We start from the raw sequence: 12546 nt of genomic DNA on the forward strand, positions 1-12546 counted from the left end.
TTTTGTTTTTATTTAGATTGGTTTCTTTCATCTTACTGTATTATGAAAAAGCTTTAATAAAATATTATGTGGCAAAAAGAAAAAGAACATGGAGGTCACAGCTTACAATGGTGAGGTACTTAAAAAATCAGCAGAGTGGGGAAAATGTAAACAAAGATGTAAAGAAGGGTTTAAATAAAAGCATGAAAATAACTACAGTGGTACCTCGGGTTACAGACGCTTCAGGTTACATACTCCACTAACCCAGAAATAGTACCTCAGGTTAAGAACTTTGCTTCAGGATGAGAACAGGAATCGGCGGCAGCAGGAGGCCCCATTAGCTAAAGTGGTGCTTCAGGTTAAGAACAGTTTCAGGTTAAGTACAGACCTCCGGAACAAATTAAGTTCTTAACCCGAGGTACCACTGTATGGGGAAAGTGAGTCCACAGGTAGAAGTTTTAAATCATCCGAGTTTTTTCAGAAACAAAAAACAAAATAATACATCTGCATAGAAAAGCACCGGTACATTTTTTTGGACAACATGGCGCAACATTATGATTAATGTACTTCTTTGTTTTATACAGAAAGGTGTTTCATGGTGGTGATTTTGAGAAGCTACATATCAACGCTCTGCAGGTATCTGCCCCAATTCTGAGACCAGGAATTTTTGTACCAATTAAAAATATAATTGCCTGCTGGGTCAGACCAGTAGCCCATCTAAGTCCAATTCAAGGTGGCAACCCATTGAGGTACCCATTAAGGCCTTGAGCTGCTTGGCTCAAGGTTACCCCTTGACAGATTAGAGAACTGGGCCAAAACAAACAAGATGAATTTTAACAGGGAGAAATGTAAAGTATTGCACTTGGGCAAAACAAATGAGAGGCACAAATACAAGATGGGGGACACCTGGCTTGAGAGCAGTACATGTGAAAAGGATCTAGGAGTCTTGGTTGACCATAAACTTGACATGAGCCAACAGTGTGACGCGGCAGCTAAAAAAGCCAATGCAATTCTGGGCTGCATCAATAGGAGTATAGCATCTAGATCAAGGGAAGTAATAGTGCCACTGTATTCTGCTCTGGTCAGACCTCACCTGGAGTACTGTGTCCAGTTCTGGGCACCACAATTCAAGAAGGACACTGACAAACTGGAACGTGTCCAGAGGAGGGCAACCAAAATGGTCAAAGGCCTGGAAATGATGCCTTATGAGGAATGGCTAAGGGAGCTGGGCATGTTTAGCCTGGAGAAGAGGTTAAGGGGTGATATGATAGCCATGTTCAAATATATAAAAGGATGTCACATAGAGGAGGGAGAAAGGTTGTTTTCTGCTGCTCCAGAGAAGCGAACACGGAGCAATGGATCCAAACTACAAGAAAGAAGATTCCACCTAAACATTAGGAAGAACTTCCTGACAGTAAGAGCTGTTTGACAGTGGAATTTGCTGCCAAGGAGTGTGGTGGAGTCTCCTACTTTGGAGGTCTTTAAGCAGAGGCTTGACAACCATATGTCAGGAGTGCTCTGATGGTGTTTCCTGCTTGGCAGGGAGTTGGACTCGATGGCCCTTGTGGTCTCTTCCAACTCTAGGATTCTATGATTCTATACCCATTTGGTTTTCATGGCTGAGTGGACCCTGGCTTGGTCCAAGACTATCACTGCACAACACTGCCTCTGCTTTGGATGCGGAAGATCTAAGGTTCAGTCACCGGTATCTCCAGGTATGGCTGTGAATGTTCAAACTCTGAAACTATGGTGGGCTGCTGTTAGTATAGATGCTGAGCTAGATATGGACCAGGGATCTGATATTCCTGTGACCTGTTGTTAGGGAGGGTATGGGGGGAAAGTTCAGTTCAGTTCAAATCTTTACGAGAGACAACCTGATTCACGCTTCTAAGAAATTGTTTAAAATCTGCTCAAGAACGAAGCAGGACATACCGTATTTTTCGCTCTATAGGACGCACTTTTTCCCCTCGAAAAATGAAGGGGAAATGTGTGTGCATCCTATGGAGCAAATGCAGGCTCCTTTGCTTCAGCGATACCAACGCGAAGACTCCGAAGCGCAGAGGGAGAGCTCCCCCCGCGCTCCGGAGGCTTTGCGTTGCTTTCGCTGAAGCTGCCTGAAGCCCCCAGAGCGCAGGGAACTCCCGCTGCGCTCTAGGGGCTTCAGGCAGCTATCCGCAAGCCTTCGGAGCGCAGCAGGAGTTCCCGCTGCGCTCCAAAGGCTTGAGGATAGCTGCCTGAAGAGCAAGAGGGGTCGGTGCACACCGATCTCTCTTGATCTCCAGGCTTCCCTTCACTGGAGAGGCGCTGCAGTTTTCCCTCTGCGCAGTTCTCCTTCAGCGAAGCGGGAGGAGAAATGGAAGGGGCTCCGTTTCTCCTGCCGCTTCGCTGAAGGGGCGCTGAGCAGAGAGTGGGAAAATTCCCCCCCCCCCTGTTCTCCCCCTCCTATGGTCCGGTGCATCCTATAGAGCGAAAAATACCTTAAGACAGGGGTAGACAACCTAAAGCCCGGGGGCCGGATGCGGCCCAATCGCCTTCTAAATCTGGCCCACGGACGGTCCAGGAATCAGCATGTTTTTACATGAGTAGAATGTGTCCTTTTATTTAAAATACATTTCTGGGTTATTTGTGGGGCCTGCCTGGTTTTTTTTACATGAATAGAATGTGTGCTTTTATTTAAAATGCATCTCTGGGTTCTGTGGGGCATAGGAATTTGTTCAATTTTTTTCCCCAAAATATAGTCTGGCTCGCCACATGGTCTGAGGGACGGTGGACCGGCCCAAGGCTGAAAAAGGTTGCTGACTCCTGCCTTAAGATGTCCATAGCCAGAAGGAGAATGAGATAGATTGGGATAGATTTGTCCATACCTAGCGACGCATGGAACTTCCTCTTTTGTTTTTTCTTGCGGAATGAACACTATATCTTCAGAAGCCCAAGAGTGGAGTATTGTTTGTGTATGTGTAGTGAAGCAGAGTATCAAAGCACAATCCGTAGGACACTGAGTTATCTAATCATAACTCTAATGTAGGCTATCACCAACCATTTGCTTTTGACTTGCCTAGTGAATAAAACGGGGACGCGGGTGGCACTGTGGGTAAAACCTCAGTGCCTAGGACTTGCCGATCGTATGGTCGGCAGTTCGAATCCCCGCGGCGGGGTGAGCTCCCGTCGTTCGGTCCCAGCTCCTGCCCACCTAGCAGTTCGAAAGCACTCTTAAGTGCAAGTAGATAAATAGGTACTGCTTTATAGCGGGAAGGTAAACGGTGTTTCCGTGTGCTGCGCTGGTGCTGGCTCGCCAGCTGCAGCTTTGTCACGCTGGCCACGTGACCCGGAAGTGTCTTCGTATAGCGCTGGCTCCTGGCCTCTAGAGCGAGATGAGCACGCAACCCTAGAGTTGGACACGACTGGCCCGTACGGGCAGGGGTACCTTTACCTTAGTGAATAAAACATCAGGATGTAGAGTAAGAAAACAACAAAAATAATAGTGAGGTAGATTTAATTTTTAATTTAGCAGAAAAAAGATGTGCATCTAAGCACAGAAGTCGCTGAACAAAGTATTAATTGCTCTCCTTTAACAAAACTCTCCAGCATTTATCTGCACTTATAGAGGAAGACAGCAAGTGCATTTGATGTGGTTAATGACAACCGATTGTATAACAAAGTTGCATATTTTGTGCTATATACCATATTTTTCGCCCTATAGGACGCACTTTTCCCCCTCCAAAAATGAAGGGGAAATGTGTGTGCGTCCTATGGGGCGAATGCAGGCTTTCGCTGAAGCCAGGAGAGCGAGAGGGGTCGGTGCGCACCAACCCCTCTCGCTCTCCAGGCTTCAGGAAGTTATCCACTAGCCGTGGGAGAGCTGCGCGAAGTCGCGCAGCTCTCCCACGGCTAGCGGAGAGCTTGCTTGCACCCAGAAGCTTGGGGCGCGCTGAGCTCAGCACACCCCAGGCTTCGCGCAGCTCTCCGCTAGCCATGGGAGAGCTGCGCAAAGTCACGCAGCTCTCCCATGGCTAGCGGAGAGCTTGCCTGCACCCAGAAGCTTGGGGCGCGCTCAGCTCAGCACGCCCCAAGCTTCGGGCTTCGCGCAGTGCTCCGCTAGCCATGGGAGAGCCGCACCGGCACCCAGAAGCTTTTTGCAGCTCTACGCTAGCCGTGGGAGAGCTGAGCGACTTCGTGCAGCTCTCCCACGGCTTGCGGATAGCAGCCTGTTCTGGGGGCTGGGGTCGGGGGAAGCTTGGGCTTCCCCCGCCCCAGCCCCGCACCTGGGGGAGAAATAATTTTTTCCCCTTTATTTCCCCCCCCAAAAAAACTAGGTGCGTCCTATGGGGCGAAAAATACGGTAAATGCTGTTTCCTATTAAGCCTAGATTGTAACTCAGTAGGTAAAAGTCCTTTTGAGATTTATCCAGTTATTAATTTTGTCTCACTAATTACAGTGGTGCCCCGCAAGACGAATGCCTCGGAAGACGGAAAACTCCCTAGACGAAAGAGTTTTCCGTTTTGGAGGTGCTTTGCAAAACGAATCTCCTATGGGCTTGCTTCGCAAGACGAAAATGTCTTGCGAGTTCCTGCAGGTTTTTTTTCCTTTCCCCCCACTTTTTCTAAGCCGCTAAGCCGCTTATCAGCTGATCCGATAAGCCGCTAATAGCGCTAATCCGCTAATCCGTCAATTGGCTTGCTTCGCAAGACGAAAAAACCGCTAGACGAAGAGAATCACAGAACGGATTCTTTTCGTCTTGCGAGGCACCACTGTATTCTTGTTGAGCATATTGCACATACAAAGGTTGCATGATTTCTCTTTTGTCTTTCGCACAGTAACTTAGAAAGGTGTTTAGATTGGGCTTGGTTCCTTTGTGTTATGCCTCTAATATGTTGTCATGATATTCCTGGCCCAGCCAGGAATGCAAAGATGACGATCCAGTTAGTCTGGCATCTATTCCAACGGTTAGAATATCACGCTATTGCTTTCTGAGGCTAAGATTATATGTCACTCAGTCTTGTCAAAAATTCTATGAATATTCAATGAGGATTTTAATGTATTGTAATCAAGGAAGCAATTTCAGTAGAGAAATATTAAATAAGTTGTCATCTCCTCACTTTAAATGCATTGTTTTGCCCATGAAGTGACCTTAGGCAATTTTTAAACAGTGTTTCTCTTCTCTGTTTGGCTTACACCAAATAAATTATTTTTACCTAATGGGAATAAATTCTGATTTAATACATTCTTAAAGGACGAGGTAGTTTTCTAATAAAACCAGGTTTTAATATCTCCGTTTGTTTTTGCAATTTACACTGAAACAAAAATGTAAGTCCGTATATTTAGTCTGACACTTGGATAGCTGAAGCTTCCAGTGTTGTGCTTCCTTCCTTCATCCCAGCATTGCTTCAATGAAATTTGCATATTTAAGCGTACATGATGTTTTTTTTTAAAAAAATATATATGTTAAATTGTACCTCTTCCAATGAAGTATAGCTTAGCTTTCCTTTAAATTTTGCTTCCTGGTTTTCATATAAAAGGGTGAAATTTTGCTCAACAATATTCATTCTGTTAATTTTCAACATACAGTGGTACCTCGGGTTAAGTACTCAATTTGTTCCGGATGTCCGTTCTTAACCTGAAACTGTTATTAACCTGAAGCACCACTTTAGCTAATGGGCCTCCTACTGGCCACCGCACCACCAGAGCACGATTTCTGTTCTCATCCGAAGCAAAGTTCTTAACCCGAGGTACTATTTCTGGGTTTGCGGAGTCTGTAACCTGAATCGTATGTAACATGAAGCGTAACCTGAGGTACCACTGTATATTGATTTTAAAAAAGGGAAGATTTGTGTATTGAAGCTGTCTTAGAATATTTGGATTTCCTACTAAATGTATATATGTTTTATGGTTATGTAAGCCAAAACGGCAGGCTATAAATAAATATATAAATGCATATGATTCTTTTGCAGTATTTGGCCATTCCCCCCCCCCCCCGTAATTACACCCGACCGCACCAGCTTGGATGCTGAGTTAGTGGAGAGGTAGTGGGACAGGGGTGGCGCTGCGGTCTAAACCACTGAGCCTCTTGGGCTTGCAGATTAGAAGGTCAGCGGTTTGAATCCCCGCGATGGGGTGAGCTCCCATTGCTCAGTCCCAGCTCCTGCCAACCTAGCAGTTTGAAAGCACGTCAAAGTGCAAGTAGATAAATAGGTACCACTCCAGTGGGAAGGTAAACGGCATTTCTGTGCGCTCTGGTTTCCGTCACGGTGTTCCATTGCACCAGAAGCAGTTTAGTCACGCTGGCCACATGACCTGGAAAACTGTCTGTGGACAATGCCGGCTCCATCGGTCTAAAAGTGAGCTGAGCGCCGCAACCCCATAGTCGCCTTTGCCTGGACTTAACCGTCCAGGGGTCCTTTACCCTATTACCTAGTGCTCTTGAAGGGACACTTCTTGCTGCTGGGATACCCAGATCTGACCACCACAAGAGTGGCGCTCTCACATTGCAGCTTCTTCCTGTCGCCTGCCCACTGCTGCTGCCTACCTATCTACCGTATTTTGCGCCACATAGGACGCTCCGGCCCATAGGACGCACCTAGTTTTTTGGGGGGAAATAAAGAATTTTTTTTTTATTTCCCCCCCAGATGCGGGGCTGGAAGAACCAGGTCGGGGAACAGCGGGAAGGCGCGCTCTGCCTCCCCGCTGTCCCCCGAGCTTGTGGGGCTGGCTAAGGGGAGAAGTGCGCTGATCCCGGGACTGCAGGCAGCTCTGCGCGGCCATCGGGAGCGGGGCGGGACTTCGCGCCCGGCTTCCGGTGTCCGCGCAGAGCTGCGCTGAGCCCGGGACTGCAGGCAGCTCTGCGCGGCCATCGTGAACGGGGCGGGACTTCGCGCCCGGCTCCCGGTGGCCGCGCAGAGCTGCGCTGATCCCGGGACTGCAGGCAGCTCTGCGCGGCCATCCGGAGCGGGGCGGGACTTCGCGCCCAGCTCCCGGTGGCTGCGCAGAGCTGCGCTGATCCCGGGACTGCAGGCAGCTCCGCGCGGCCATCGGGAGTGGGGCAGCACTTCGCGCCCGGCTCCCGGTGGCCGCGCAGAGCTGTGCTGAGCCTGGGACTGCAGGCAGCTCTGCGCGGCCATCCGGAGTGGGGCGGGACTTCGCACCCCGCTCCTGGTGGCCGCGCAGAGCTGCGCTGATCCCGGGACTGCAGGCAGCCCTGCACAACCCTCGGAGCTGGTCTCCCGAGGGTTGCGCAGAGCTTCCTGAAGCCTGGAGAGCGAGAGGGCTCAGTGCGCACCGACCCCTCTCGCTCTCCAGGCTTCAGTGAAAGCCTGCATTCGCCCCATAAGACGCAGGCACATTTCCCCTTCATTTTTGGAGGGGGAAAAGTGCGTCTTATAGGGCAAAAAATACGGTACCTGGCTGCCTTTAAAAACAGTGCTTCCACTCTGAACTCAGAAGGCGTTCTGTGCCCCCACAAGCATCATGTTCCCCACTGCTAAGGAGATTCATTATGCCTGCCTGGCAAGACTGTCTTCCTAGGACTCCGTTGCCAGCTTATCCTCTGCCTGCCCACCTGCCTGCCTTTCAGTGTAGTAATTCAACTCTGCAATTATGAGATGCTCTCAGTGCCCACCTGGCTAAGGTGTCTCTCTTCCTTTGAATTAGTTGCCTGGGAGACGGAGTACAACTCTTAAATCAATTTGTTTTTCTTTTTAAAAAGCTTCATAGAGTAGGCCAAATAGGAGCACAAGAATTGACAGGATCGAGCACTCGGCTAACTGTACATTGGGACGGGGTAGTACTAAACCCCTGTAGACTATATGTCTAAAATTTGTTGAAGGTAGGACCGCAATACCTCAAGGACCGCCTCTTTCCATATGAACCTACCTGGATCCTGAGATCATCTTCTGAGGCCCTCGTTTGTGTGTCTCCTCGAGAGGTCCAGAGGGTGGCAACATGAGAACGGGGCCTTCTCTGCAGTGGCACCCCATTTGTGGAATGCTCTCCCCAGGGAAGTTCGCCTGGCGCCTTCATTATACACCTTTAGCCGCCAGGCAAAACGTTTCTTTTAAGCCAGGCCTTTGGTTGACCTGATTGACATCCTATGCCCTTTTAAAATGTGTCTGTTTTGGGGGTGGGGGGGCTATTGGGTTGTTTTTATTATGTATTTTGTGGTTTTATATCTTGATTTTATTCTGTGAACTTCCCTGAGACCTCCAGGTATAGGGCGATATATAAACTCTAATCACCACCCTCATCCTCTCTGAGGTAGCCACCATGTCTCTATGTTACATGGATTTATGCAGGGGACAGGGGGACAGGAGAGAGAAAATTAAGGCCATTTTTCTTTTTTCATTGTTATTTTATTTTTTTGATAAATTAAACTTGGGAAGAAAGATCCAGGATGTGCAAATATCTCTCATGACGACCGGACAATAACGGTGCTGCATGATTTAGCTCCTGAAACTCTTAAAAAATAACGAGATCTTAAGCCCATCGCCAGTTAATTGTGGGAGGTGGGAATAGATGGGGTTTTCCTTTTCAGCTGGTGGCCATGAGGTGAACAAAACCGCTGAGGGGACCAACAGCCAGGAGGTGGCAGATTTGCTGATTGCTTTAGAAATAGAAACCACAGAGCCTAGGACTTGCCAATCAGAAGGTCGGCGGTTCGAATCCCCGCAACGGGGTGAACTCCCGTTGCTCGGTCCCTGCTCCTGCCAACCTAGCAGTTCGAAAGCACGTCAAAGTGCAAGTAGATAAATGGGTACCACTCCAGCAGGAATGTAAATGGCGTTTTTGTGCGCTGCTCTGGTTCGCCAGAAGCGGCTTGGTCATGCTGGCCACATGACCTGGAAGCTGTACGCCGGGTCCCTTGGCCAATAAAGTAAGATGAGCGTCGCAACCCCAGAGTCGGCCACGACTGGACCTAATGGTCAGGGGTCCCTTTACCTTAGAACTCCCTCTGGAGATGCTTCGAGATGCGCCTACAAACAAAGGAGATGATAAAGCTGGAGGTGTATCAGATGGCAGCTAGGAGGAAACTCTGTGCTCAACACTCAGTAAATAGCAGCACTGGATCTACTTGCACCGCATAGTGATCCCACACAACTCTTTGCCACTTCTGTGGTGAATCATTAGACTGGCTGCTTTCCATTCAAGTGGGAGGTAGGTCAGTGCCATCACAGGGGAAGTGGAGGCATCAGAGGAGATACCTCCAGATGGCACGGATGGAGAGTCTGCTTGCCCTGATGCCCAGGAGCTTAAGATATCCTCAACCAAGCTGAAAATATGAGGCACGGAGTCAGAGATGCCAGTCTCCATCACCAGGCTGGTCTCCTCCTCCACCAAAAGGGATATCCCTAGCAGGCTACTGCCACTCAAGTAGTCTCCTGGAAGTTGGAGCTGGCTTGCTCCTACCACCACCAAAAGCAGTAGGACAGATTAGCCTGACTAGGAGTAAAGCAGAGCAGTTGCATTGCTGCTACTGCCAGCACCTCTTCTTGTGGCATCTTGGCTGCATAGATGTCTCCTGCTGGTGCTCATCTTATCACTGTATGTGTGCTTGTGCACTGTGTATTATATTATTATAATATTTATTTATTTATTTATTTATTTATTTATTTATTTATACATACATACATACATACATACATACATACATACATACATACCCCGCCGATCTGGCTGTGTTTCCCCAGCCACTCTGGGCGGCTTCCAACAAAAGATTAAAAATACATTAAAACATCAGTCATTAAAAACTTCCCTAAACAGGGCTGCCTTCAGATGTCTTCTAAATGTCATATAGTTGTTTATTTCTTTGACATCTGATGGGAGGGCGTAACACAGGGCAGGTGCCACTACCAAGAAGGCCCTTGGTGTATGCGTGCTGCTTGTGGACTGTGTACAATGTACTTTTTGACTTTGTACAATGTACTTAAAATATGTATACACACACACACACACTCACAAAAGACAAAGTACTATTTCACGAAGACACACAAACATGGAAGATACAACATAGCTATAAATAAAATGTAAATCTAACCTGAAAAACAAGGGCCATTTTTCCCCCTTTTTTTGGGTGGGGGAATCGGAGGATTAGGCTTAGGGTTAAGACACAGCCAATAAACATTTTTTATATATAGGTGGGATTGGGACAGCATGGGAAACAAACATAAAAATAGGGTGTGCAGGGTGCTAAATGATAATACAAGCTGAATACAACTTTGTTTAGTCATGTCCGACTTCGTGACCCCATGGACCAGAGCACGCTAGGCACTCCTGTCTTCCACTGCCTCCCGCAGTTTGGTCAAACTCATGCTGGTAGCTTCGAGAACACTGTCCAATCATCTCGTCCTCTGTCGTCCCCTTCTCCTTGTGCCCTCCATCTTTCCCAGCATCAGGGTCTTTTCCAGGGTGTCTTCTCTTCTCAGGAGGTGGCCAAAGTATTGGAGCCCCAGCTTCAGGATCTGTCCCTCCAGTGAGCACTCAGGGCTGATTTCCTTAAAAATGGATACGTTTGATCTTCTTGCAGTCCATGGGACTCTCAAGAGTCTCCTCCAGCACCATAAATACTTGAATACAACTAGCTCCAAGCTATTTTTAATGTTCAATGAACCAACAAAAGAATGGAGCCAATGGGAGAGACCTGTGATTTTTAAAGTCTTCACCAACCTTGCCCCCCTGATTGAAGAGTGCTGAATGAGATTCTATTCCTTAATTTGGAAGCTAGATCTGTCAGTGCTCAGAGTCTGGCTCTCCTCCTCCTCCAGGCACCCTTCTCTATAGTATTGCAATTAATAACGGAAGATAGGCTGTCTTGCTTTCTTTACAGAGTGCTTTGAACTCTGGGTGACTTTCAAGAATTCTGAATGGATCCAAATTGCTCTGGAGCAATCCAAGGCAGCCTCAATCCACTCTGGAACAGCCCCAGTTCGGTCCAAATCATCCAATTTAATTTGGGATCCAGGCAGATCCCCTGTCTTATTTGTATAGTTTTTGTTTGTGCATTTGATTTTGTTTGATGAAAACAATAAAACAGCAACTTAAAATGGTTCCATTTGTTTCCTCAGTCAAATGAGAAAATTATGAAAAGTTAATGTGGAAAATGCTCAAAGCAAATGTCCTTATTAGAGGATTTTAAAAGTAGTCAGAGAAATCTTGATCCATGAGTGATTTGATAGTAATTCACTTTGACAGATTTTTCTCATTTGCCAAAAGGCAAATGGAAGCTACTCAAATAAACCTTTTATGTAAGAAACCAGAGAGATCTTGAGCAAAATTAACTGAAGAAGACTGATAGTTCTAGCCCATCCTTAAGTTATAGCAACTGGACAAAGATAAGATCATTCCCACATCCTCTTGCACTGAGGGAATACAAAACTGCATGGCACAAGATAGTGATAGTTCTACACTTACGGAGGAGTAACCGGCAGCACAAATATCAGATGGGGGGGGGCACCTGGCTTGCCAGTAAGACATGTGAAAATGATCTAGGGGTCTTAGTAGACCATGTATGCAGAGGAGGGCGACTAAGATGAAAAAGGGTCTGGAAACCAAGCCATATGAGGAATGGCTGAAGGAGTTGGGTATAGTTAGCCTGGCAAAGAGGAGACTTGCCAGAGTGGTGCATGCTCTAGTTATCTCCCACTTGGACTACTGCAATGCGCTCTACTTGGGGCTACCTTTGAAGGTGACTTGGAAACTGCAATTAATCAAGAATGCGGCAGCTAGACTGGTGACTGGGAGTGGCCACCGGGACCACATAACACCGGTCCTGAAAGATCTTCATTGGCTTCCAGTACATTTCCAAGCACAATTGGTGCTGACCTTTAAAGCCCTAAACGGCTTCGGTCCTGTATACCTGAAGGAGCGTCTCCACCCCCATCGTTCAGCCCGGACACTGAGGTCCAGCACCAAGGGCCTTCTGGCGGTTCCCTCACTGCGAGAAGCCACGTTACAGGGAACCAGGCAGAGGGCCTTCTCGGTAGTGGCGCCTGCCCTGTGGAACGCCCTCCCAGCAGACGTCAAGGCAATAAGCTAAGGTTACCAGACGTCCCTGTTTCCTGGGGACAGTCCCCGGATTTGCAAATCAGTCCCCGTACAAAATCCATTGAAGTTGAAAAGTGTCCCCGGATTCATTGAAAAAAATCTGGTAACCTTACAATAAGCAACTATTTTACTTTTAAAAGACAACTGTTTCGGGAAGTTTTTAATGTTTGATGCTATATTGTTTTTAATATTCGGTTGGAAGCCACCCAGAGTGGCTGGGGAGACCCAGCCAGATGGGTGGGGTATAAATAATAATAATAATATATTATTATTATTATTATTATTATTATTATTATTATTATTATTATTATTATTATTATTATTTAGGATAGCCATCTTCAACTATATCAAGGGATGCCACATGGGAAATGGAGCAAGCTTGTTTTCTCCTGCTTCAGATGGTACGACTGAAGATCAGAAGAACTTTCTGACAGTGAGAGCTGTGTGACAGTGGAAGGCAATGGAGTTTGACCGTCGGAAGGCAGTGGAGGTTTTTAAGCACAGGTTGGATGGCCACCTTCCATGGTGTTTTTGTTG

At 47.3% G+C, this 12546-nt stretch overlaps 1 long non-coding RNA gene across 2 annotated transcripts in view; it reads right to left on the reverse strand.

The window, feature by feature from the left end:
* LOC308585845 overlaps positions 1-12546 on the reverse strand; it is a 196680-nt gene that overhangs the window by 103053 nt on the left and 81081 nt on the right. Inside the window, exon 1 of one of the 2 annotated variants that reach the window (XR_014007623.1) lies at positions 3661-3672. The exons of the other annotated variant lie outside the window; for it this stretch is intronic. This is a non-coding gene — a long non-coding RNA (uncharacterized lncRNA). Of the gene's footprint in view, positions 1-3660; positions 3673-12546 lie in introns of those variants that run through there. 2 annotated transcript variants of the gene reach the window in all.

Source organism: Podarcis bocagei (genome assembly GCF_964188305.1).
Source record: "Podarcis bocagei genome assembly, chromosome: 4".
NCBI classification, from domain to species: domain Eukaryota; kingdom Metazoa; phylum Chordata; class Lepidosauria; order Squamata; family Lacertidae; genus Podarcis; species Podarcis bocagei.